Genomic DNA, 24960 nt, shown 5'->3' with positions numbered 1-24960 from the left:
TTTATATTTTATATTTATATTTTATAATTTTACTGCTATTTTATTGCTTTTCTATTGTTCTATTATTATCTTGTTGCTTCTGTATGCTGCTGTAGCGAAAAAAAAATTCCCCTCGGGGATTAATAAAGTAACTACATAAAGTAACTACCTAAACTGTCATCTGAGTCATCCAAGGCAGTAATAATGATCCGTTGCACCTGAGTTAAATAATAGTCTATGAGTACATAGTGGAGTCAGTGGAGTTGTCTTTTCATATGCTTACTCCAAAACGCTGTGACTGAAAAATGTAAAATACATATTTCCTTTATTAACAGAATGTGAATATTATGCATCAAAAAAGTGACTTGAGGTTGATTTTGCTGAGTCTTTGTACTATGAGTGAAGGCATCAACCAATCATATTATGTGGAAGTGAAGCAGACACCTCATTACAACTGTTAATAACAATGTTGATTATTTGTTTTTCCAACCACCCACTATTATATGGGAAAGGGCACACAAATTAGAGGAGTTTATGAAGCTTATTTGGATGTGGTAGAGTTGGTAGTAAGCAGGCAACAGTGTCACAGCAGGTTTGACAAATGTACCAAAATCTCTTCTTTCATCAACTGACAAGGAGCAGGATAAGATCATCATCACTGAATGATAAAGAGAAATACCAAGCAGTAACCAGCCATGATGTCATCCATTGGTTTGTGAATTGTTGTTCTGAAGCCTTGAGTTCGGGATTTCGGCTGTCGCCATCTTGCTAGTTTGAAGTCAGAAGTCACCATATTTGGACGAGCTTGGGAGGAGTGGATATGATTGGGGACACTACGGCACACCCACAGATAGCGGGAACCTGACTGCACCATAGGCCTGTCAATCAAGCAGACACACCCCCAGACATAACACTCTTTGAGACCTAATATCTAATTAATGATGGGATCATTTTTAGATGGACCAACAGAAAACTAATAAGAAAGAGTGACTTTAACAAATGACACCATAATGTCTTGTGGAAAAAATGTATTGGCTTTGTATTTTATGAGAGAAGTTGGATGGGAGTATATGAAGCCAGAGTCTTTTTAGAGTCAGACCCCTAGTTGCCTTTAGTGGTATTGAGCTTTATGGCAGTTCCACATTGGCCTCACTTTTCAGACCCGGAAGGTACATCCACTTTTGAAAACATGTCTATGAGGAATATGTACGAATACGGATACATCCATCTCAGGTCTTATAAGCTTGTGACTGAACTTAAGCACGAAGTTATGAGATCATCTACGTCTCATGTGGCCCAGCAGTAACTCCTCCACTTGTAGCCTAAAAATTACAATGCTGAGTGAGTCACAGAGGAACAGGTACATGAAAACTTGTGCTGCTCGTACAGCGAAGCATTGCTCTGGGCTTTCTTGGGCAATGATCCACTGCCCAAAGCAACCATTATTATTTGGAATACATAGAAGAATTGTGTTTTAACCATGAGCCCAGTTGAAAACACATTGCAAACTGTAGTAGAGAAGATAAGCCACAACCAAACCTCTTCCTATTTGTACAAAGGACATTTATGAAGCCTATCTCTGAATCTAGTCTTGTTATTATCACCATATGTTATTGTTTTGGTATTATTGAAAACATTTCTAATGTGCTTTTTTTCTGAATCTTGCTTAGCAGTTCTTGCTGCTACACTAATTAATTTTCAACAATCTTCAGAGCAGAGCCATTCCTGTTTTCAATTCAGCTAATAATTTCCAGCCAATGGTCCACATTCATTTGACCAAGACGGGTCTCTGATAGAAATGTGGTATTTTTCAGTTGCTTTCATTATCTCATTGGAACAGATCACATGTTGCTGAACTAATGTGTCAGAGACTGCTGTCATTTTTTTGCTTGGTGAGAGAAGCTGTGCACAACTTTAAAATAATTACCATTTATCACCAAATTGGTCACCATAACCAAGACAGACTGCCTGTTTGAAAATGGTATCTTCTCTTTGTTGTAGCGGCAAGCTATTTCCTATTTCCCAATTTTCTGCTTTTCACATACTTGCATTAATTAAAAGATGGGGTGGGAATGTTTCATATGATTTCAGGACTCATAATAGGAAACTGGGAATAGATTTAATAACAATTGTGCACCTTAATTTTAGGTCCAAACGATGCACTTGTAATTCAAACAGACACAATTTGTTTCAGTATCAAATGGGGAGAAAAGGATCTCAAAGACTATGGTTTTGGCCTTGCTGGTTAATTAGGTGTGGATTTCACCCTCTATATTTGTAACGAAGGACACAAGTTGCATGTGTTTCATGGAATGTTACGACTTCCAAGGCCTCTTTGTGCTCAGACAAGAATTAGAGGCCAACATGAAAGGAATTAGAAGAGGGGAATGCATTTGAAATCTTCTATTATTCTGTCCCTCCGTAGCATGATTTGTTCACTTTAAGCGCAGGCTGTATGAATACATCTGTGAGGGAAAGCCTGTTTTCAGTTTAATTACATTCTCATTAGCATTATGATGTTTGGTGGTAGAATAATTTCACTTAAAACTGAGAGCATAATTCACTAAAGGACAGAACCATATAGAACAGCTTCATCGAGGCCTCAGTATTAGCAGGATACATCTATGTAGTTAGTGTCCATTTGAACTGCTATTATCACCATACAGGATGTGGGCACTTTGCACGTGATGCTTTCTTTCTGGCTACACATACTTGCATTTAATTTAATCAGAAAAATATCTAAGTAGATATAGGGAAGGCTATTATCAGGGGTGGCTCTCAGTCAGTGGAGAACTGGGGCTTGTGGTTGCTTGTCGGTCAATAAATATCACAAACGATAAAAAAAAGTCAATACAATGAAAGAAATATTATTATAATTGGTTTTATTGTTATTATTATTATTATTTTTTAAAAAGGTTTTATTTATTTTTTTTTACTGCCAAACAACCTTTTGCCAATCTTTTCGTTGATACTGTCAGATAGATGTTAATTGAAATGTGCTATGTTTTTCTTTGAAGTTTTAGTAGCTGGTGCTGCTATAATACACTCTTTTAGTTCACTAATAAAACTAAAACTCAAATCTTCAGCACTAAGTAGTTAAATATTGATATCCACGTTAGTCGTGTATCCTTAAATGTTGCAAAACAAGACAGGACTCTTAAAAGTAAGTGTCCCCAAGATTTAAGAAGCACATATGTGTTCAGAATATGTATGGTGGTCAGGAGGAAGACCGCCTTGCCCTTTTTGTTCTGGACGCCCTTTTCAGACTGAAATACCAAGGTAGCATTTTCAAATAGAGTGTCACACACATTGATCCTCTGATGAGATACAGGAGAAACATGCAGCAAGTGTAAAGGACATTTACGCTGCTGTATTATCACTGTGCATGTAAATGCTGATCAGACCTTTTTGCCCTCAGTAAAGGCTTTCAGACTTGCTTTACCAGGCTTTCGTGTGAAACTATGGTGGAGTGTCAGTCAGCCAAGGCACAACAGTAGAATATAGGCTACATGACTTATGGTAAATTATTTTTATGTTATAAAGCATGTCAGTAACTTCTCAATTTAATTTAGGATAGAGCTGCTGTTTTACCTGGCCTGAAATTCACACTTTAGTCATTAATACTATCCTTTTACATTTTTTTTCCCTCAGTGTCAGTTTATGTCGAGACGTCTTTCTAACTCAGCCACACTACAGATGCATGAAGTCTAATTCTTATGCTGTGGAACATTTTGAAGGTGAATAACAGACGTTTGGTACAGTTGTATTTAATATTTCAAAGTTGTTGTGGTTCATGTTGTGTTTTTTCTTTTACTTTTATCTATAGACCTTTATAAATCTTTTGTGTGTAACTTTTCTCTCTGTTGAAAGTGCATGTTTACTGCAAGCTACACAACACACAACAACTGATGTTTTAAAAGCAGGTTTAAAGATCCTTCCCTCAAAGGAGCATCATGACTCAGGTCTATATGAACATATGAAAGGAAATGCACTTAAAAAAAACTTTTTATGGCATTTCTGTATTATCAGACAGTTCACACTGATGATCAGCCAGAAGAGGTGAGAAAAGATGCAACAAAGGTTCCTAATTTTGCAATGAAGATGCTACATTTACATCACACATTCCTGAGGCAATGGACTGAGAAAACCATTCAGAATATCTCTGATTTCACCCTTCTCAGTCTTTACAGTTACAATCTTTAAGAATTGTCTTTCGTACTCTCCGGCGTTACCTATTGCAATAACAGTAATCGAAGCTGTGTTTTTGGACTTCACTTTCCAGAGATCCAAACCGTGTCGCCTGTGTGACATCAGTCAGTTGACAGTTGAGGAGCAAGTTAAAGAGTGAGCCTGTTGCATTAACACTGCCTACCCTCTCTGGCAGAGCAACCACTGCTCGGTGACAAAAATGCTTCACTAACTGTGCACAACTTGTGATTTGTCACGGGAATGTCACCACAGATGCCCAGCTCAGTCAGTTTGTAACACTGACAAAGTAAAGGGCTTTCATCAGAGGGCCACAGGCTCAATCACCATAATGTTACCTCATTCAGCAATAGTGCTTTAACAGACATTTATTTAAATGAAAATCTTAGAGATGATTACTTTAATGAACCTATTGATTAGAAGTCTATATTTTGATCTGCAGCTTATACTGTTTTTTTCAGTACTTAAAAGTGGTAATCTGCATTTCCTTAGATTAAATTATTATACACCTGCAACCATACATTTGGTGGGCAAAAATGATGAATGCCAATTTATTACAGCTTTGGATAATAAGTGTTCTTCACTCCAGAGATTTAAATAAGATGCTTACTCGGTCAGGCCCAAGTAGCCCTTTTCTCACAGGCATGCTGTCCAAATAATAGAAGCCAGAAAATCTGAATTATGTGCATGCATAAATATACTGTCACTAACCTTCACCACTAATGAATAAATACACAATTCCCTATATCCTCTTCGGTTAGGTGAGCATACAAATGAAAACAATGGAAAGCAATCCTGGAAGAACCACATTGTCTAGCATATATACATAGTCTTTCCCATCTGATAGAAAATGTAATTTGATGATGTATATTTCACATTGGATATAACATTTGATTCAGATAAAGAGGGAAAGCCCTAGGCTCATAAGGATTTAAGGAAGGGGAACTCAGCAGTTTTTAAAAATCACTGTACAGTGGAGCCAATTTTATTTGCCAGAGATACATTCCCCCTTTACTCTGAGTTTCTCCTCTCTGGCACAGTTTGAATAGGAAGAACATATTTCCAGTGTTTAATTTGTCAGATAAGTGGCTGATAAAAAGTTACCATGTGTCTCTAAAAGGACTGCTCTTTTCACTGCATACCACATTTATGCAGAAAGACCTCCTGTTAAACTGTTTGTGCAAGTTGAAGAATATATATCACTGAAAACAATTAGTGAAGGAAGTAAAAGTAAAAATATATCATTCAACGGCACAACTGAGTTTAATAGGCGGATCTACAAGACGTCAAATATACACAATGAGAGTTCCTTTATTGATGTCTGATTGACAGTGGGAGTTAAAGACTGCTGAATAAACCACTGAGGGAAAAATCAATCAATTTTCTATTTCACTGTCTTTATTGTGTACCTGGTGAGGATTATGGATGTACTTCCTTACTGACAGATACTACTTAAGACATAAAACAAGCTATTAGCTGATGGGTTCTTGCTATTACTGAACTCTCCTGACCAGACTCATTAAGTGGGGTTGAGCACTACAAAGGGGTAGCAGCTACTAGTGTTGTTCACTTTGATGGCACTGAAGCTGTTTTTTTTTTTTTTTTGTTTTTTTTTTGTTTTTTTTTTTTTTTTGGGGGGGGGGGGGGCGTTTACACAGCGAGCAACTAAAATGTGTGAGAGCCTAACCTCTTACAGTACATCTCAGTTTTGCTGTCATACAGCCCTGCTGATATTTTGCACTACAATGACTGTCTCAATCTTGCACTGTCTGTCTTGTAATGTCACCATCAAATTGATAACTATTTCAATTTACAGCTGCGCCTGCTGTGTTGAGAGCATCAACTATATATAAGAATGGATGAAGCTTCTGGGTCTGAAAAGTGAAGTCAGTGAGGAAGTGCCATAAAATGCAATGCCACTGAGGGCAACTGGGGGAAGGCTTAAAAAGACTCTGATTCCATTGACTCCTATTGAACTTCTCCCATTAAATTCAACGTCAATAAAATGTTTCCACAAGTCATTATGTTCTCATTTGCTAAATTCACTTCTTCGGATTAGTTTTCTGTTAATCCATCTAAAACTAATCCTATATTGATGAGACATTAGGCCTAAAAAAGATGTATATTTGAGAGCATGCTTGGCTTGACTGAAAGGCCTGGGGTGCAATCAGGTTTCCACTATAGGTGGGCCGGTGTTGTGTTCTTGGGTTTGCAGTCAGATGTACCGCTCCTCCTCCCAAGTTTGTACAAATAGGGTCACCTCTACTACAACTAGAGTAACGGTTAAATTAAATTTTGATCTGATGATGGAGGTACATGGAAAGTTAGGGGATCACTAAAGTGATTACAATTTGTGGAACATGAATGTGTGTACATAACAGTCCATCGAAATAGGTTTAAAAAAAAAAAAAAAAAAAAAAAAAAAACTCAAGCTGGCACTAGTTAAAAAAATCTGAGAATATTCAAATCATAGCGACATTGCCTGGGAACAATGAATGTCTGCCCACATTTTTTTTTCCATTCACCTGTTAGGATATTTTACTGGATAAGTGAAACATTTGAGTTGCTGAAGGAGCTAGTAAAAAAGACAAGGGATTACTGAAGTCATCATGTTTCAACCTGTGGGAACAATGGATATCTCCATCAGTCCATCTATTAACTATACCATTCTTTAAGTGGAGCTGCTATAATGGATATCTGTCACCATCAAATAGGTGCCATGATATTTTATTAAAAGGAAAAAAGGTCAACATCATGGTGCCACGAGACGACAAGTTGCGTAAAGTCACTCGGATTCTTCTTTTGGGTATCATAAAGGTCTGCACAAAATGTAATGGCAATACATCCAGTTGGGCCAAATGGTGATTCTACAATGAAGGCATAAGAAAGTGTGTTTGCATGAGGACTAAGGCCTCAGAACTGGTAAACCCTTACAACGCTGACACTGAATGCCTGGACTTACTTACACTTACATCACAGTTAATCAGCTGCCATGTTACATCTCAGCTACATCTGTGACTTAAGGCACACATGACTCCAAACATGACTCAGCAAAAAAAAAAGTGAGGAAATACTGCAAAACACCAACTTTGGTAGCAAATTACCAAAAACTTAATAAAAAAAAAAAGAATAGGGGGAATGTTTAAAGCCTTTGTAAGAACTGATTGAAACACTTAATTTGCTTTGACAATATTCACGGCATTAAAATGTCTCAGTTCACCTCAAACCAAGCCGAAAAGAAGTTCAGCCCACCAAATTAAAATCCTCACGGTGTGTTAACTTGAAGAGCACCAGTGACTCTATAAAGACAACTATTATTTCCCAGCTACTCAATGGACTATAAAAGGGGAATCCGTTGACATTCAGAACTCGAAGCCAGGTGGGATTAGTCTTCTTTAGACGAGGCTTAATTAATGGACATTAAAATTATCAGTGGAAAAAGCAGAAGATAAATCAACCTGACTATATCCCTGTGAATAGGTCCCATATTTGACTGTAAATCAGAGCAAATTACAAACTCACCTGCAACAAGTGTTTGCAGGACTGAGGGTGGAAACAGTAGAAAGAAATAAAGAAAACTGAAAAGATTAAAAACATTTGGTGTCTTTCTTACAGAGTACATACAGCTTATTGTATCAACTTAAATCTAGACTTATTATCCAAACAGAAAAAGGGCACAATAGTCCAAACTAACTGCTTGTACGATTCTGAAATCTTTTGGAACAGATCGGCAAAAACAGCGCGGGCAATTATGTCCCAGTGCCATGTCCAAATGTTTAATTTATGAAAGTACTGCCTATGTGACAAGTATAAATATTGATGTTCTGTTATCATTTTTTAAAAAAAGGCCATTCATATTCATAAATAGGTTGAAATATCGAGTGATTAATTCATTGTTTATTTAATATATTTTTGTGTTCAAAATTCATTCATTATTGTTTTATCAATCATCCGCTAAGTAGCCTGATCATATTACCCCACAGGGGTGTTCAGGGCGGGGCTGTTATCATACCTGTGATGTTTGGAGAAGGTCGGTCCATGTACATTAAAGCAACTCGTAGTTTCATGGCGAGACGCTCAAAATGGCCGCCTCTTTACGGGCACACGTATCAACGAAAACGAATTATTTTGAGAAGATTTAATCCCAAACATGTTTTCTATCAATAGAAACAAAATTCAAGTCGGTCCGACAAAATCCCTCGGAGGAGTTCGACAAAGTACAACGTGTCAGAATCGCCCAAAATGGCGACTAGATTCAAAATGGTGGACTTCCTGTCGATTTGACATAACGGTGCAATGTAACTTTTTTGTGCGTCCAGGTGTGATACACGTGTCCACCGGATTTCGTGAATTTAGGTAAATGTGGCTGCCGGGGCATGTCTTTAGGGGGCGCTCTCGAGCCATTTGGCCGCGCCCACTCGCGACTCCACTAGAATACGAATTTTTTTTGCCAGGAGACATATGTGTCTCCACTTTCATGAGTTTTTTAATATGATAAAGCCTCCAAAAAGGAAAATCACTTTACGTAAGAACGACTAAGAACAACGACTAAGAACATTTTTACGAAAAACAATAGGGCTTCACACCATCGGTGCTCGGGCCCTAAATATAATCTAGTTTGTGATTTGTGCTCTTTGTGAGAGGCTGCTGTGATAAATAAATAGCGGTTTGATCCTACTAGTCCAAGATATAGTGCCTTCCTCTTCTGAATTGAATCATGTTTAGACAATAAATAAATTGAAAACTCAACAGATTAAATCTTGGATGGATGCAGATGTTGCTGGAGCAAAGTCTTTTTTCTTTCTTTTTTTCTTTCTTTGAAAAGTGGGAGAGGCACTTCTTTTTTTTTTTTTAAAGACAAATTTTTGATATTCCAGAAGCAATATATTCAACAGGAAATATTTAATAGTGTGATTTGTTACTACACACCTCTTGTTTTGTCACCAGGTTGGGCAGTAGGTAATGTTAGAATGTATTATTGACTCTGCATATACTTTTGTAAAGTCTTGAAGTTATGAAAACAGAATTCCAGTTATTTATTTTTTTTAATTCTCCAAAGGGAAAATAAAATCTGCCACTGAAATTGAATTGCCTTTGTAAAATGGTCAGATTGAATACTTGTCAAGTCTTCATCATCTCTTTAGTTTAAACAAAAACATTTTGATTAAGTTTGGGCATTAATCTGCAATTATAGTTCAACAACTACTGTAAAACTTTGATTAAATACAATGTTAAGAAGAAAAATAATTATTCCAGGAATTAACAAATATAAATTAAGAAAAATGTTAGTTGTAAAATCATAAATGAATAATCAATTAATACCTACATCAAATCTGCTACCAGAACAATGTCTTTACATTGCAGAGGACTTCCTGCTTCAGGACTATATTTGTTTCTCACCCTTTGTTACAGAAAAGTATGTTTGTACACCAAGAACATATTTTCTTTTGAGAATTGTTTCTCATTTCAAACAATTTCATGAGACCGGACAACAGACAAGAAAACGTATGTGGTAGAAAGTGGCTACATGACCTCAGCTCCAACTGTATACCCTCTGTCTCAGTGGCTGAACATCCGCTCACATGTTAGCAGTCTGAACTCAGTCTTACTCAATTCCCAGTTTAGTAGTGAATAGTGAAAATGAAGCAAGACGAAAAATTTCTCTGGCTGTTTTTCTTCAATCAAAAGTCAAAAGAAATCAAATTTAAACAAGCACATGAAAGTGGACTGTACCTCATGCTCTCTGGCTTTCCACTGAGGGTATGCAATATTCACCAATGAACATGCTGTTGTGATGATTGTCTGTTGTGCTTCAAACTAAATGGACTCCTCTGACCATGAAGCACACGCTTTCAAAACTCTTTAAAACTGGAAGCGAAACATACTCCTCTTCTTGTCTGTGTTTTATCGGAGTGCTGCTGAAACAAATTCCTATCTGCTCGGCTGACATGCCAATAAATATTAAACCTGAAGTCTGCAGTGGAACTTCTGCTTGCCTATTTTAAGTGGAAACGTGTCACCAGTACAGCCGTGCAAAGCCTGAACTTCAAACAGGAGCAGGATCATAGAGCATAAGAAACAAGCAGGCCAGTAACAAAAGTGTGATGAAGAAGGTGCTGGTTTGATTTCCTGAAGCAACGGGGGAAAGTTTGGCCGGAGAAAGGGAATGAGTAATGGATCGGACTGTTCACAAGCCCACAGTGGCAGCAGTTGGACAGCTCCCAGGTGTGAACATCTACAGTACAGCATATCTGAATGAATGATGAGGCAGGCTGTGCTTCAACTGAGCATTTGCACTCTCCTTCACTTAATAAATGATATTTGTGTGCTGGTCATCTGAAACAGCAGGCACAGTATGTTTGGCAGAGATCCCTATTTACTTACTTATCTGGAATGTTGCAAAGTTTTCGTTTTCCTGTCCTATCCACTCAACTAAAGTACAATTTATCTTTATAAAGTTCAGCACTAATAGCACTTTTTGAAAAATTATGGTCTCAGTTAAATATTTTTCAAAAAAATGAAATTTAAGCACAAGGTCAGATTTGTTTAGTTCTGTAACATTCACCATATCTATTATCAGAGTGTTTTTATTGAGAAAGTTAACCACTAACCGGACACAGGATGTGTAGTAATAAATGTATTATTTTTACCCAGCAAATTAGTTTTTTTGAGAGTGTATTTGTCAATACATATATAAACACAGCTAAACAGGATTTTAACCATATTTAAATAAAAGTAATGAGTAAAAGTAAAATGGTAACTTATTTAAGATGAGTGTAGTCAAATTTCTTGGCCCTCAATGTGGCCCCAGAGTGCCCTTTGTCACACCTGCTTTAATACCAGGCTTAAGCTGCCAAAGCGTAATAGACTCACATCTGATTAAGAGCTGATTAACAGTAATTGAATGGTAATGTGAATTTTTAATGACTGCACAAAAGGATCTTCATTCGTATTGAATGGCACAGACAGGAGTTTACTTATCACAGTCATTCTGAAGACATCAACACCGGGCTAATAGTCAGACACTAATGTTTGAATCCTTAATATTAAATATTAATAGCTGTGCTTCATTAAAATTGAATGCAAAGCACTTATGTTGAGGGAATAATATTCCATTATGCAGTAGGTGTATATCATCACGAAGACACAAGAAATAGATTCTAGTGGTTAAGTTTTGTAAGATGGCTGAAAGTTTATGACTCATCCAATTCCAACTCACTTTCTCCCAATGTGATAGTCGCAGTTCTTCAAACTTAGAGCACTTAACTTTTACATCCATGCAGACATGTCAGCACAAATTCTGCTATTTTACTTAATTAAAAAATAGCAGAAAAAAGATTAAATCAAATGGCCACAAATACTGTAACAGATTCTGTCTACGGTTATCTAATGAAAAAATATCTTTTGAGTTTAGCAGATTTGGATTTCTTCAGATTTCACCGCCAAGACCACAAAGTTTAAAACGCTGTTATTTACTTCTACATGACTTCAATTAGTACTAATTATTTACATGCCAATTGTGCAGTTAGAGAGCAGAACATTCAGTTTTGGTTGATTTGGAGACCTGCCTTAAACCACTTAATAAAATCAAAAGTGTAGTTTCAACTCATTCGGTAAAAATTAAAGTTAAAGAGGGAGCTGACAGACATGTATGCAGCCACAGTGTAATGAAATGTTTTTCCTTTTATTAAAGTTCTTCCAGAGAAGTTTTTTGTTTGTTTGAGCACTTTCAGTATTTAGTACATAAATTCTTCCGAATTTTAACCTTGACTTTCACGTAACTCATCTCTTATGTAGTTTGCTCCAAGTAAACATCAGAGCTTCTCTCAGGGCATTTGCAGCAGAACAAGACGACTTTAAAGAGCTGCCTGCAAAACGTGTGACGGGTGAGCTGTAACAGCACAGCAGCCCTGTGGCAGTTACTGGGATGATACGATAGTGTGAGTCCACAATGTTGTATTTGTGCATTTCAGAGTGTGATGGTTCAGGTTATGAAGGCACTTTTGTGTATTTTTATCCAAGCATGGAAAAACATTTAAAACAAAATTTATCTGCTCTCAAAACAAGAATCCAGTTTGTAAGTAAAAATATATGAACTGAGAATACAATTACTCGGATTGCAAACAAATTCTCCCTCACGGTTATGTAGGTTTTGGTTACCTACTTGAGAATTGTGCTTATGAAACCAGCCTCTTTATTGTGCCACACAAATTGTGATTGTGAATGAGACCTGTTTGGTTGTAAGTCAAAAACATTTGGTTGCGAATTGAGTTGTGCGCAATGGGTGGGGACTATGTGGATGGATGAGACATGAGTTTTTATTGGTGGGTTTATCTTAGATCTACAGCATGGTTTTACATACACAATTTTCTCCTCCCACAGTAAACAATTTACAGGATAAGACATAAGACAGGTCATTATTATGCACTTTTCTACTGAAATGCTTTTTAATGTAGCAGCACAACTTTCACTTTGGTTGTATTTCATGTTGTCAATGTGGCAGTATTTTCACTTACAAACTTAATTTTTGATTGCAGTGCAAGAAAGTTGCTCTCAAAACAGTTTTTTTTTTTTTTTTTTTTGTATATTTGCATAAAAAGGACACAAAACTACCTTCCTACAAGTCACCAGCAAAGAAGCCCAGGTCACCATCCTGCACTTCTTGTAGTTTCCTGACATACATCCAATCTGAATTTTACTAGAGATCCCTCTCTCTTAAAATGTTATGCAGAAGCAACAAGTTAATGCAGTCGGAAGCTTCTCTTGTGCACACCAGCTGTGAGTGATAAAAGCGCAATGAAGCAAATTTTTGAAATTGATCTAATCGCCTTTTTCCAGCAGAGGAAAGAGAGACAGGGTAAACTTTAATCAATACAAAGGAGGATTTTAAACTTCATTTCAAAAGCTAGAGACAGCCTGTTTCAAGGCCTATTTAGGGATAGAGCTTCAACTCTAAAACACTGTCTTTAAAATGCAGAGGTGAATAATTTCTATGTGAAGCGAGCTAGCTCAAAAATAGCTCGTTAAGAGCCCTTTTCCTGCCAGTACAACTGTGCACTTGTTGTTCAACTGGTGCACAGTAAGAATTGTTAATACTTGTGGCTATATGGAAGATCAAAGTGTCTGACTGGAGTAAGGTGGTCAGCTGGAAGCATCACAGGGGCTTTCAGTGCTAGCTTGAAACCCCTGCCCTGGTCAATACATACTCATCACAACCTCCCCCCCAAAAAATCCTTTAATCTTCGGTCACCATGTATACTACCTTCCTGTGAGAAGATGATGGGGAATAGATGTGATATCTCAGGTAAAGAAATCAGGTGAGAGCATTCATTAGTCATATGAGGCTTCCTGCAGGGTCAGAGAGGGCAGAGACTGTGCGTAATTACACGTGGTAAATGAAACACTAATTTAATGAGCGACCCTCTGCCTGTGCTTCTTGTTTAATCATAAGGATAAGCGGATACAAAAAAAAATAAAATTGGATGTAAGATGATGCACAAATTGATCACTTAACAATAAACATTAAATAACAATCAAGGTAAATGTGTTTGTATTGACTCAATTAAAGAGGAAACTGAGCAGCTGAGTGATGAACAGTTTAACGTAAATTACACTCTGCCTAGTTATTAGATTCAAATGGAATTAATTGTAATTTGTATATATTAAAATGATACTTCAAATAATGAATCATGATTAAATATCAATAGTGAGTGTATATAAAAGTGAATGTTACTGTGTGCTCATAACTCATAATTCTGTGTGCTCATAACTCATAACTCATAATACTCTAAAGTACTGGCTTGTTGCATTGGTTCGGGATAATTTGACAGCTAAACTTTAATGTTTTGAGTATAAACTGTATTTAAGAAATGGAGGTGGCCTCTGTGATGTCACCCACTGGTTTCCTGAAGATCAGTGTTGTGTGTAGGCGGAGCTGAGGTGACTATTAGAAGTTAAGCGTCTTGAGATAAACAGTTGGTGGCACTAATTCTCCACTCATGTACCATTAGACCACAGCAGAAGAGGACGTCATGAAAAGATTCAAACTTTTAACGGTGTAAAACTATGTGAAAATAGTGATGGAAATATGACATTATGTTCATTTCATCAAGCTGTCTTTATACAAATGAATAGAATTATGTAAAATGATTTTGGCTGGCTTAACCAATCAGGCGATTATGTAATAATTGTGACAGGTTTAGTTGCGGAGGAGTGGATGAAATTATTTGAATTCATTATTACTTATCAAAACCCTGTCAAACAGCTGCTAATTTTTAATATACTATGTAAATGTAATTCTGAACTTAACACACAACTGAACGAACTGAAAGCTGTTTCAACTGTGCTACAAACTGCACTAACTCTCGAATTGGTGTTTTTGTCTGATTGCTCCACCGGTGAACATTCAACCTCCACCTATAGCACAAATTAAGACCTCGCTGCTGCATCCAAGCAGACCTGCATTTGTTGCCAAGTCTTTACTGACATGCTTAGGCAAAGTAAATTAGAGTAATTAACTTGGGCAGCAACACTCTGGCCTAATTGATCAACACCCTGGCTCCAGAAGAGTTAACATTTAAAGCCCCCCGCAGTTGTGCGAGACGCTGGCAGCAGGCGTGTCTGTGTCCTTGATCCGAGGTCTTGCAGGGACCACACTGTCTTTGAACTGAAAGAGCACCTGGCTTGGCATCAGTCTGAACGAGTCACCTTGTCATCCTGAGAGAAACGGCTGCTCCTCACCTCTGAGTTTCTACGAGCTAATCCATGTCCTCCAACTCAGATGAAACCTGCTCCTCTTTAACAATTTTTTTTTTCAGCATCAAGATAAACGAGCGTTGTCACTGCTCTGCCCGTAGTACGGTGGCAAAAAGGGCAGCGTCTCTAGAGAAATACTAATATCACAAGCCAAACCCTGAACATCAGTGTCCCCAAATAACATCCTGTTTTCCTTTCCCAATTCATCAACCTGGATTCTGAACTGAACCAAAGTCCATGTGGCAGGAACAAGTCAACTAATAATTTTAAACTTGTGCACTTCAGATTTGGCATGCTACACTTTTCACCCCGACTCAACAATCATGTTTTTCTAGACTCCATATTGTGTCAGGCACACAGACAAATGGCTTGTATTCAAATTTAAACAAAGCCATGATTTACTGGTAGAGATAGCATCGCCTGGTGTAATTAGATCGCCACTGTCTCTATTATGGTTTCAATCATTGCCCGTGGATCTAAACAATTATAAGTGTCTTCAAAAGAAAATGTCAGTTGTACAAAACCACATTGGATTCGGAGGAAGAATCCTTTAATGCAGCTGAATACTTAAGTATCTCTATTCACAATATTGATCAATGTATTTTATCTATAATTGCAGCACAGTCCTGATGATCTCCTCGCCGTGCATCTAGTGCTATAGTACAAACAGCAGAAAGACAGTGGCCATCGGAGGATCGGATCATTCTGCTGATTGCATTTACAATGACAAACATGCTCCTCATTTGATTTTCTCTGGGCTGCTTGCCATCCGCTGCTTGACAGACATGCTCTGTATCTATCTGTGTATGAGCTTCTGTTATTGTTCAGAGATGGTAGAGTTGGCATAAGCGTGTTCTCCGTTTCTCTGTCACACAAACACGCACGTACGCACACTTTTTCTCACTCTGTCTCATCTGTCCCTCACTTTCCCTCCTGCCTCTCACATAACAAGATGAACATTTTCACTTTCTCTCCTTACTCTGAATCCTATCCATGCCGCCTCCCTCTAATCCTTCCATGGAAGTGACTCACATTACAGCATTCTTCAGTTTAATGCACTTTAATAGCATTAATATCTGCTTTTGCCTCTTCAGCTGCAATAAACACCCCTTACATCTTAAGAAAGCCGCTTAAGAGCAATTGACATGGCTAGTGTACCAAAACAGAAACGTACCCCGGGTGAAAAGCAGAATAACTCATTGTAAAAGAATAATCTGCTGTTTAAAAAAAAAAGTAATACATTGGCGCCCGCCCGGCGCAACGTGGCACATAATGTACTGTAAACAGACACTGAAGGGAACTTAGACTTGGAGCAGCCAGCTCCCTTTAGTCCTTCCTACTCACTCTCACTGTGTGTAGGAGGCCTGCAGATACGGGAAGAACAAGAGTCCCTGCCACCTTCTGTGCCACCCATGCTGCCGCCACAGTGACAGCCAAGGTCAGCTGGGGAATGACAGAGGGCTCCTGCATGGAGATAAGACTCTCACAAACATCTGAACCACCGTGCCGCTCTTCGAAGGAAAGAGAATCCTTCACCTGAATTATTCATACGGGTCTCCCCACCCTAAATAACAGCCGGCAAGCATTGTTTGACATTCTGAATGAATAATTAAGGCCTGACCTTTTGTTCCCATTAGAGGTGATAGGTTGATAGTGCCATACTTTGTGGTTGAGGCTGTGAGATGATGTGAAGGTGCTGTGTACAACACCTAGGAATTCTTTGTATTAAAATCAGCCAAACTCTCAGGCATAAGCAGCGATGCTAAGAAAAGAAACTCACCGCATCCCTGTGGGATGCATTGATATACAAAGACATGGATGCAGTCTCTGTTGATTGTTCCTAAAGCACAGCCTGAAGCCACTCTTTGTCACTACTTCTGTGTTCTCACAAGAATTGTACTGTAGTTTGTTCCTGACACATCAGAGGCATTTTGATTATGCCAGTCAAGAGCTTGTAGTCAGCTCTGTGAATCAGAAATGAAGCATTAACACAAAATCAATCCCTGCTCAGCTGGCTCGGTCCAGTTTGATGGCATCTCGATGAGTGATGGTCTGCTTCTGAATTTTGTATTTCAATGAGGTCATGAATCAAAGAACCCTGAGCAGCACCAAATTTATACAGTATATCCAAAATATAAAACAGTTTGACTATGATTATACATTTTATCCTTTGTCATTATATATGTGTTATTATTAATGTTTAAAGGAGCAGTGTGCAGGATTTAGTGGCATCAAGTGGTGAGGTTACAGATTGCATCTAATTGGACATCCCTTACCACACACTTCTTTCACCCAGAAGAAGGGTGTATACTTCACTTTGTCAACAAATGATGACAACAAAACCAACAATTAGTTCATCATTCATTAATTCCTATTTACAGGTGTTGACTATCCAAAGACTGATAAAGAAATATTCTCTGTGACTTAGAGCTTGCCTGGTATCACCACACCTAAATTCTGGCCACGCTCCATTGGGGATGTTGTATTCAAATGGGTGTAGACTAAGTGGCAACCAACAGTGACGTCACCAATTGGTTTGTAAACTTCCGTTCTAAAGCCTCAAGTTCGGCATTTCAGCCGTTGCCATCTTGCTATTTTAGAGTCAGAAGTGACCATATTTAGACAAGCTGGGGAGGAGCGCGCAGTGGATCTTATTGGGAACCCGACAACACTACACCCCACGCACCTATAGCATAAACCTGACTGCACCACAGGCCTGTCAAACACACACGCCCCCAAAAGTGACACTTTTTGAGGCCTAATATATAATTAGTGGTGGAATTATTTGCAGATGGTACAGCAGAAAATTAACAAGAAAGAGTGACTTCAGCAAATGACACCATTATGACACTTGGAAAAAAATTATTGATTTTGTATTTAATGAGAAAAGTTGAAGAGGAGTCTTTGGAGCCAGCGGCCCTCGGTGGTATTGCACTTTTGCATTGACTTCATTCTTCAGACCCCAAAGCTACATCCACTTTTATATATAGTATGGTGTAGACCTTGGGTTATTTTGTAACTACTAGATTAAAGTTTTACCCACGGAACTACTTCAACGTCACAACACTAAGACAGCTCTACCGGTCACTGATTGGTCCGCCCTTCAGATGGCAGGGCAAATCTTAATGCAAACAGAATGTTTCGACTTTCATCACACATTAAAGCTGGACAGAGCCAGGTTGCCATTGAGCTTCATATTAAAAAACAAAACAACTATCAAAATACATCAACTTTTTAAAACATATACTGTCGCAGTGGGTGCAAGTCTCTTCATCGCAATAATGTTGGGCGCAGACTTGGTGTGCCCACCCAGATGAATATGGCTTCTATGTTATATTGTTAATGTGTTTTTATGTTGAATGATACACACTCATGAATAATGTGAATATCAACATCTTTATGGACTCAAAACCTTTTCAGGGAAGAATACATACACACAGGGAGTCAGAAGGTGTTGAGAAAAATAATTGTTGGGTTTGGTCTTTTCATGTGGGTTGCTGTAAAAGGGGAAAATATAGAACAACAACAGCTTCAACAAAAGCCCTTCAGTGGTTTTGTTGTATAGAACGTTTTTCTCGCAATGGGGCCATTACTGAATTGAATTTAAGCTTTTCAGTGAGGAAGGGTTTCTGGTTCCATCACAGTGTGCGGGAGAAAACCAGAGCTGCAGTACGCCCGCAGTGACACACTCAAGGAGAGAAAGCTACTCAGAGGCGAGCACAGATTCCTAGTTTAAGGAGTGAGAGAGAGGTTGGGTGTTGTAGACAGACCATATTTATAGCCAGGGATAGGAATAATTCATTGTGATCAAAGTGCAGATCATGCTCCATTCCATCACGGAGCAGATGTGGCAGAATGAAAGGAGCACGCTCTCTCTGCGTTTGCTCTCTAGCGGCTTCCCAAATGGAAACAGCGAGGTGAAGTTAGCTCTGTGAAGCCGCTGTGCGTTTGTCGTTATGTGCTGTGTGCTAATTCTCAGGTGGCTTTACTTTAAGAGTGTGACTCCTTTGAGATGTAACAGGCAGTGGGAAAAAAAGAAAGCCTCCCACACGCAACACAGCTCCTCAATCAGAGCGAGGAGTGAATATCAGATGTTGACCCCACAGCAGGAGGCCATGTGCCTGAAGCTTTGAGCCATAAAGCACATACTGCAAAGACTGCTGCATGTCACGTGAAAAATCGTAGATCACAGAGCTGATACTTCTTCCATTTAAGCCTCAGTGGTAATGCTTTTACATAGAATACAATAAACTAGTTTATTTGTATTATATGTAATTCTCTGCGCCGCCATGATTTGCCGCTTCATAAGATCAGACCACACATGTGTGCAGCCCTCTCTTAGCAAACACACACACAAGCAAGCAAGCAAGCAACCTCCGCATACCTGATTCTTCTTTTTCATTTTCCTCTCCACTCTCATACCCTCATTTCCGCAGGATACACACATTCCCTTTTTCTTCCTCTTTTTTGTTTGTGTTTTGTCCCTCTCCCAGTAATGCTTTCTCTGCAATCACACACACACACACACACACACACACACACACACACACACACACACACACACACACACACACACACACACACACACACACGCGCGCACATAGACATACACATGCCTGCTTCTTCCAGTTTCATTTTCTCTCCCTCCCACACAGACACACACACACACACACCAAACACACATGCGCCTGTTTCTCTCTTTCATTTTCTGTCTCCAACCCTTTCTGCTTCCTTGTCACTCCTTCAAACACACATACACACATAGAAATACACGATCGCACACATTCACGAGCACAAGCACTCAGACATGCAAGCACCTTCATCTTGTCTTTTATTTCTTCTCCCTCCCACACTTTTCCTATCACTACTTCCATGCATGCGAGCACATACAGAGGAGCCTGTACCGTTCACTCTCTTTCTCTCATCCAATCACTCCTTCAGCACACACATATATCCCTCTTTCTCGCAGTCTTTTTTCTTTCTCTCTCATCCCGTCTGCCTCCCACAATCGCACACAAACACGCTCTAGCGGTAGCCCAGCTTCCCATACACCCAGCTGGGCTTGGACAGCTCTCTTCCTCTGGCCTCTCTGGGCCATCTGGAGTGCAATGTCCCCGCTCTGCTGGTCCCCTGCCAGCCTCTGAGCCTCCCAGGATGAACGCAGCATCTTCAAGCACAATTTGTACGCGTCAAAGCTCTGCTGTGTGTCCGGTGACCCAGCTGAGTGAAGTCATTGAGTCTCACATTTCCCTACCTCAAAGGAGCCTCATTCTGCTTTGATGACACCTGCGCTCCACGTCTCTCTGGACGGAGGACGGCACAGTAATTGATTAAAGCCGCTCAGCAACCGTACTTGCAATTACAGCTCTGTTTATGATCTTGTGGAGGGTTTGTCTTCACATGAGGAGGGGATATCAAAATCTAGCACACAGGACAAGTACCTCAATGAGCTTTTCGGGTACAGATACACCTGTCGTCTGCATAGATTACAAAGTCTGGCTAGATTAAGGCAGCAGATAACACATTTTATAGTAAAGACATAAAAATGAATACAAACTGTCTTCCAAACAGCAGCAGAACTGAAGAAAGCTGTCGTCAATAATGTTAAATCTCCTGGCTCTATATTTATATACTGATTTCTAAACTTAATATTATAAATTATATTCTAAATTCTCAATTTGAAATTAGAAATCTGCTTATTGGACAAACTATGATTAATTTCTAGTAATTATTTATTGATTAATGAGTACTGTCTGTGTCAAACAAATGAATAAGTGAAATGAAATGAAGTGTCAGTGACTGGTGGAATGAGCCACCAGTATGTAAAAAAATAATGTGTCCGCTGTAGCTTTAAGATCTCCCTAAAGCCAACAGATAGTCCTCTGAGTTTAGTAATTCAAATACAAAATACAGAATGTAATTCAATACAAAAAACAAAAAATTGCCTTTGAAATTAAGCCGTGCCTTTTGAAATTAATCGCAATTTAATTTATTCCACCTCAAAGGGGCCTTGTTCCGCTTTGATGACACCCACGCTCCCTCTCAGCCCAACAGGGTAATTGATTAAAGCTAGTAAGTCACAGCACTTGCAATTACAACATGTATAAGATCTCCTAAATGTTTAACTGACCGCCAATAGTGCATGCAGGAAAATCAAAGGAAGACAGGTAGAAAATGTTTTATCACTGGGAAACATTTAGTGATACACTAAATCCTCCTATTGGATTAACATTTCATTGGTCTAATTTGGGAGTTTTAATTCAGATTCCTTTGGACAACCCGCTGGAAGCATGGCACATTTTAAAGTCACTGCAAAGCTTAAAGTTATGTTCAAGATGCTGGAGAAAATCACTTGTGCTATAAAAGTGACATAACCACACAAAAAAAATGCATGCCCGAAGTCAATTAGCATGCGGCGGGTATTTTAATAGTCTAGTGATCAGACCAATCCAAATTGACACCCAAACAACAGCACACATAATCTCTTTTTCGATTTTCTGTATTTTCTGATTATAGTCCAGCCACAGTTTTAACAGAATAGAAAAAAGAAAAAGCAGCTGTGGAGGGAATTGCTGTACCTCATCACCAACTTAGAAAGTGTTTGTGTCAAAACACTAAACATATAATGATCATGGAAATAAGTAGAACACACAAACCCAAGAAGCAGTGCTGCATGACATTATTAGTTACCAGCAGGCAGCAAAGTGAGAAACCAGCACAAACCAACGACTTTCTCAATCCCTCCTCACATACAAACAGTCTTTACTGGATATTCATGTTTTCCAATGCATGCAGAAGCCTCAAAGTGTCACTTCAATAACACAAGTTGGAAAGACGATAGATGAGAGATGTGAGAGAACAAACTGCAATCACAGTCAGTATACAGTGGGTACTAATATGCTTGATTTTTCCATGTTTCATCATTTCTCAACTGTAAATAAACTCTATGTAATGCATTGCAACTTGAAAAAAAAAAAAAGCAATAAACTAAATAGGGAAAATACTGAATAAAAAAGGAAGTGCCACAATAGGAGAGAAACAATAGGGGAGTTGTGCAGCTGAATGGACAGTAAAAGAAGTAAAATACTAAACAGTGACAAGCATGAAGGGGGACATCAACAGGGAATCTGCAGGTCCCATAGTTGTAGCAGCTAAAGCAACTCATGAGGGACTGCTGATGAAACTTTGTAGCTATGGTCAATCTATAGGATTAAATTTGAAAATAAAAACCCATGCACACACCCGGGACTACGGATTAAGAACGGACTGGTGGCTTTAGAGGCTGTAATAGAATATCCCGGAGACATGACTGAAAAGAGCTCATCTTCAGTACACTGTACAACACTGTAGCTACATCACTGGGCTTACCTTTGCAAGGCTCCCAAATACCATGAAGCTCAGAAGCAGGTAAGGAAGTGACAGTGTCCTCCTCCTCCTCTTCACTAGTTGATCCGCCAAGTATTTCTGTTTCAGCACCACGGAAAGCGCGTCCGCCTCTGTGGGGAGGAGGGGGGGGGGGGGAATGATGCAAGTTTACGGTCGGTGCCGTGAACGCATCGACTGCGCAGACTGTGAACACGTCTCCTTCAAGTTTGATGCCACCTCGTTGATTCTCCGGCTGGAGCAAACATGCCTCACCGTGCCTGATGCTTTTAGGAGGAGCACGGCCAATCACAACGCCTCTCGCTCTTTACTCTCACATCGTTGCGCATCCCCCAGAAGAGTCTCCAAGGACCGGTTCCTGTCTGCCTCCGGGCGGGCACGGCTGCAGTAGTAACAGGGACTTTTAAGACTGCCTTCTCCTGCTATTGCAGCACATCTCCTCTCGCAGTGCTTCTCTTTGTCTTCACGGCGATCCTGATACTGATAAAGATGGGGATTTTTTTTTTCCCTGTCTCTCTTCCGCGCATCGACTGGTTGCGGGAGCGGAGCAGTGGGAGCCGGGGAGCAGGAGGAGTGTCTTTGACGCTCTGAGTTCATTAAAGACTCCTCTAATATGGATGAGCTGCGTGTCTCATCGTTATTATGACCCCTCTGTTCTTATCAAATGGCGGGAACATGGCGACTCTATAGCCTACTGTATAATAACTGCTCTAGTAAATGCAACTGAGCTGCAGTAGAGTTTAAAATAGATGACTGCTTTTATTAGCAACAGAGATATATGCACTGGATGGAGTCTAACGTCAGTGATTAATTATGAAGTAGTTATTAATTATGATTTAGACAACAGTGCCGCTGTGGACGCCTATGTGGGGATGTCTATTGCTGCCTGTGTTTGTGTCTGACAGACTTCCAACAAATATATTAGGTTGTTTTCCCTACAGCTGAATTCTACAACATATAAGTGAAATGATTGCTGTTTTCATTGGGGTCAGGAAGGTAGAGTATTATAGAGACTATGAAGTACCTATATCTCACCGTCAAATAAATCCTCAAACGTGTGTGTGTGTGTGTGTGTGTGTGTGTGTGTGTGTGTGTGTGTGTGTGTGTGTGTGTGTGTGTGCGCGCAGTGGTGGTAGGTTAAGGTATAGGGGTTGTTTTATCATCTGATATATATATATATATACACACATACGAGAGGCAGGAGGGAAAGTGAGGGACAGATGAGACAGAGTGAGAAAAACTGTGTGTGTGTGTGTGTGTGTGTGTGTGTGTGTGTGTGTGTGTGTGTGTGTGTGTGTGTGTGTGTGTGTGTGTGTGTGTGTGTGTGTGTGCAGTACATTTTTCATGCCACTTATATTCAGTCTGATATCAGATTGCCTTTGGCAGACCTAGAAATAATACATGACCCACTGTATGTGAGAGTCTACCTGTTGTGCACCTCTGACACAACTGTTTCAGACATTCAAATGCTCTTCGCTGACCAGTGCACACTTTCAGTGTGATCGCACAGATTTCAGGTCCTGTCAGTCTTTTCACGACAATGAGATCAAGGTACCACTCCACTCACTGGCCGCCCAAAATTAAGATTGTGTGATATATTACAGCTCCCAGCCAGATTACATTCATCAGCCTCAAACAAACAAAAAAACACACACAATAAGCTATTTAGCCCTGCACCGATTTGAACTAAAAGATTTTGCCCAGTCATTTTCTGTCAGAGGAAAAAGAGAGGATGCATAGTTGGAAAAAAATAGAGCTTTAATGAAAAGAGAAAAAGCCCTGTGGGATGGATATCAAAAGCCAGTGGATGTGCATAATTCATCTCAGACTATTTCATAAAGCCCCACAGAAGGGCTTTCTTTAACCTGTTTTTCTCATTTAAGAAACTCTAAATATTAGCACTCGGCAGTGCTCAGGAGGGAGGCTGCTCGCTTGGCTCTACTGAGGCAGTGTGTTTTTGAGTTTTGTTTCCTAAGTGACAGCTAGTACAAGTAAAGACCTCAATTCGGAGCCTTTGGGGAAATCTATCACAGTGCTGTTAAGGAGTAATTTGAATCTCAAAATGCCTGACATGTTCACATTACCCGACATGAGCTACTGAAGTCGGTCAGAGTAAATATGAGCACTGAGTGTCATTATTTTAATGTTTTATGATTACATATAGAAGTAGAGTCTTTTATCTCAGCTCAAATCATCTGACTGTATTTAAAAGTATAAAATGTTGCAAGTCTACCAGGCTGCGACTATGTTCAAGTGTGTATTACATCATTGTTTCATCACTGAGGTTTTGTCAGTGTGTGATCATATTTCAGGGTGTGGCTGCTAAGAAACATCCGAGGCTTCAGTCGGCACAACTGACACACACTCGCCCGGCTCCTCCTGACTTGAGCACACCTCCCTCTGCTGGTGTCAGGCAGCAAAGAGAAAATGTCTCTCTCTAGACTTGATTTTGGCTGGAGGGGACTCTGGGTACAAGTCCAAGAACAGTAATTCAGACCCACAGGAAGGCTTTGCTATCAACTGCAGCACATGCATGTTTTTTTTTATTTTTTTTATTGTGGAGCCTTGTTTTAATTCACAAAGCTGCTACATGTAAGTGGGGCAAAACATCGCCCAAGTCCTGAAGATCTAAAGAGG

At 39.3% G+C, this 24960-nt stretch overlaps 1 protein-coding gene across 2 annotated transcripts in view; it reads right to left on the bottom strand.

The window, feature by feature from the left end:
* Nucleotides 1-22893, bottom strand: part of LOC138213106 (carbohydrate sulfotransferase 8-like) — a 173536-nt gene extending 150643 nt beyond the window's left edge. Inside the window, exons 1-2 of one of the 2 annotated variants that reach the window (XM_069173978.1) lie at nt 22579-22893; nt 22309-22436 (exon numbers count right to left, since the gene is read on the bottom strand). The gene's annotated coding sequence lies outside the window, so the exon portion shown is untranslated. Of the gene's footprint in view, nt 1-22308 lie in introns of both variants that reach the window. The other variant, XM_069173977.1, reaches the window with a different exon arrangement.
* Between the last annotated feature and the right edge of the window lie 2067 nt (nt 22894-24960).

This window comes from Embiotoca jacksoni, unplaced genomic scaffold (genome assembly GCF_022577435.1).
Source record: "Embiotoca jacksoni isolate LCO1_2020_lvr unplaced genomic scaffold, fEmbJac1.0.p SCAF_6, whole genome shotgun sequence".
NCBI classification, from domain to species: Eukaryota; Metazoa; Chordata; class Actinopteri; family Embiotocidae; genus Embiotoca; species Embiotoca jacksoni.
Note: the sequence above shows the minus strand (reverse complement) of the source record. Positions and strands in the feature narration are given on the sequence as shown.